Raw genomic sequence first — 3,449 nt, 5'->3', positions numbered from 1 at the left:
TCTGCAGGACCAGAGAAAGGGCAGGACGCAGGGCAGGGTGGCCGAGCTCTGGCCACAGCTGCCCAGCAGGCCTTAGTCCCAGCCAGTCCCAGGCTCTGGCTGGTGTCAGCGGGTCTCAGAGATGAGTGTTAATGGGGAGGGTATAGTTCAAGTGGCAGAGCACATACTTGGTAAGCATGAGGTCCTGGGTTCAAGTACCTCCTCTAAAAATACACCTAATTACCTTCCCTCCTAGCATAAAATAATTAAATACAATAATAAATAAATAAAATTATAAAAAAAAAAAGTGTGTCCAAGACCAGAAGTGGGGGCCAGGCTGCATCCTTCTTCTCTTCCCAACAGGTCCCCAAGTGGAGGCGGCTGGGGGTCTGGGGCCATGACCCAGCGTCTGTGGAGAGATGTCTCCCCGCATCCACCTCTCCTCTAGGAGCGCCTGAGTTTCCCTCGGGAATCACCTCCCACGGTAAGACCCGTGATCCAGGCAGTGCACCCTCTGCTCCAGGTGGGACTGGGAGTCTGGTCTAGTCAAGTAAAGCCCTGCAGGGACTGAAGTGACTAGTCCCGATCCAGTCACATGACCTCAGCTTGTCCAGTCGGGGTGAGCGCCAGGCCTTGCCCCAGGACCAACAGGAAAGGCTCCTGCACTTCCCACTGCCTATGTTCTGGCTGCAGTGATTGGGCAGAGCTGGTCACATGACCTCTGTGTGTCCAATCAGAGTGAGCATCAGGACTTGCTCAAGGACCAATAGGGAAGGCTCTTACAGTTCCGCTGGCTGTATCCTGGCTGCACTGATTGGGTGAGAAATGGTCACATGACCTCGTTCAGTCCAATCACCAGGAGCGCCAGGCCTTGCCCCGGGCCGACAGGAGAGCCTCGGCCCTGAGAGGAGGCGGGGACGGGACGCTGCCGCCGCCTTGTCACCGTGGAGGAGCCTGGAGGAGCCCGGCGGGGAGACTGGGGCCTGTTAGCGAAGCCAGGCCGCATGAAGGCAAAGGCTTGAGCTGGAAGAAGGAGCAGACTGAGTTCTGACGACACCACTGGAGCCCTGGATCCAGCCGCGCCTGAAGCTGGGCCTGCGCTGCCGAGACCGCAGGTCAGGAGCGCACCAACCGCCCTGCTTTTTCCTGAGCAAATCTGAGGTGCGTTTCTGCCCCTCTGGGGCGAGGAGTCCTCGTTAGTAGAGGGGGCGGGGCGGGGCCCAGAACGGGGACTGTGCCCTTCCCGGCGCCCTGGCCCCGGTGTCCCGTCTGAAGGGGGGGTCAGGGAGCCCGTCCTGGGGGTCGGGGGTCAGGGGCGCCGGGGCCGCGGGGGGTGGGGGTCACCCGGAAACCACTCCCAGGAGTTGGGCACGCGTAGGGGGACGTGGAGCTGCGGGCACACAGCGGTCTGTGGGCAACGCAGAGTAATAGCCTCCAGCTGCAGCGCACGCACAGGTGGACGCGCACAGGGCTCAGAGCAGACTCTTGGCAACACAGATAAGCAGTGACACTCACAGGCGACATGTGAAAGTGACGCGAGGTACTGCCACGTTCAGGCAGCACTGATGTATCACACAGCAGCACGGGGCCCAGGTAGCACACGGGTCACGTAGACAAAGATGGCATCCGTCCAGGTAGCGGTGTGTGGGAGGCTGACAGTACAGTCACCGGGAACACACGTAAGAAGCCCGTAGAGCACAAGAGGACGGCACGTGGGTGACACGCAGCGGAACAGCTGTAAGACAAACAGGTGAGGCACACTGGTAGCCCCCGCGTCACACCCACAGGCAGTTCACATGGGGCCGGACTGCCGGTAACACAGACGCCGCCCCAGATGCACGCACGTGGACTGTATCAAGCTGCAGCACATACACAAGCTGACGCAGCCCCAGACTCGGTCATAAGATTCGAGAAGGATCAGATCTGGGCCCAGTGCTTCCTTTTAGCGTGAGAGCCAGAGGCTCTGGGAGACACCGCGTGTTTGGAAAAGGGTGGCGGGTAGAGAAGGGCTGGCAGCTTGGCTGTCGTGCTTGCGTCTGTGGGAAAGCCTGGGGCGCTTAGCATTGGTCTGAGTCCTTGTTTGTGTATTGCGTCAGACCCCTAAATCGTTATCCTTCAGCCTTCCCCAGAGACGACCATCAGGATGTTTAAGTAAAATAACTTTCATGCACATTGCTTTTCCGGCATCACAGGAGCAGTAAACATTTTGCAATGATGCCTTATCTTAGATCTAAAAAACTTGCCCGGACCCCTCCTTGACTTCACAGATCTTCCCCGGTTACGTCCTGTTGCCTAGCCCTTCCCAAGAGCCCCTCTCATTAATGGAAAGAGGGCTTATCTGGGGTGTTGTGGTTGCTGAGAGACCCTCAGCGCGGGGGGCGGGGGGCCCTCCAGGAGCCGGGCGGCGCTGGGCTTCCTGCACCCACCCCTGAGAGCTCCGAGGAAAGACGGGGCCGGGGTCCCTCACGAGGAGGTTGTTGAGGAAACGGTGGAGAGCGGTGCTGCACCTGGACTTTCCGTCCTGGGAGCATTTTCTCCTCTCCACCTTTGGAGTGACCTGAGGATGCTGTCCCTGCTGTGGGCCAGCGCTGCCGAAGCTGTGGACACCTTGCCAAGGTGGGGCCGATGGAGGAAGCTGACCCTGGGAGGCGCTGTCATCTGCTGGGTCCTCAGGGGAAGCCCTCACCCAGGGTGGGGCGAGGAGGCTGTCTCATAGCTGTTGCTGTGAGGCCACTCTGAGCCAAGCTCCCTCCCTCCCTTTCCTTCACACAGCACGCACGGGGTAGCAGGAGAAGGGGAAGGACTCTAAGCTCTGGATGCAAATCTGCTCAATTTCCCACGTTGCTGATGCTTGGCACTGTCCAGGGTCCAGGTCTGCAGCTTCGACCCAGAGAATCATGCTCCACCCCTGGCAGAGACGGCGACCCATGGGCACAGCACAGGCTCGGACCCGGGTTCCTTGGGAGGTGAGCCGCCCTTCTGCATCATGGAGATGACAGTCGCAGCTCAGCCGTGACAGGACTGGGACCCCTCACCCACTGCACCCACCCGGGGACAGGTTTAGGAGCTGGACCATCTCAGTATGACAGTTCTGTTCAAGGTCATGCTCAGCCCAGCTCCCAGAATGCTCCTGGCAGAGCCTGCAGAACTGAGAAAAGAGTTTCTGCATGAATTAAAAATGTATTAAGGCTTTGAAAGACATCAAAGTCAATTCCAGTTTTCAAGAACAAAACACATTTCATGGAATGTCATTGCAATTACCCTGCATTATCAACACCTCTTAGCATCATCTCCATCCTCTCATTTCTTATGCATGTTCTTAGCACAGAGTGACATCTGCCTTAGTTTTAATTACAAGCTCATAGTGTCTGAGCGCATTTAGAAGGGAAAGGGACACAGTTCTCCTTGGAGGATAATTATGTGCTTGCTGTAGCCCGTTTACTGTGCCCCAGGCAGTGTATGGCTCAGCC

At 57.9% G+C, this 3,449-nt stretch overlaps 1 long non-coding RNA gene across 1 annotated transcript; it reads left to right on the top strand.

The window, feature by feature from the left end:
- Window positions 1-861: 861 nt before the first annotated feature.
- On the top strand, window positions 862-3,176 carry LOC123614918 (uncharacterized). Its single transcript, XR_006722414.2, has 2 exons — window positions 862-1,140; window positions 2,752-3,176. It is a non-coding gene; the product is annotated as an uncharacterized LOC123614918 (long non-coding RNA).
- The last annotated feature ends 273 nt before the right edge of the window (window positions 3,177-3,449 follow it).

This window comes from Camelus bactrianus, chromosome 32 (genome assembly GCF_048773025.1).
Source record: "Camelus bactrianus isolate YW-2024 breed Bactrian camel chromosome 32, ASM4877302v1, whole genome shotgun sequence".
Classification (NCBI taxonomy): domain Eukaryota; kingdom Metazoa; phylum Chordata; class Mammalia; order Artiodactyla; family Camelidae; genus Camelus; species Camelus bactrianus.
Note: the sequence above shows the minus strand (reverse complement) of the source record. Positions and strands in the feature narration are given on the sequence as shown.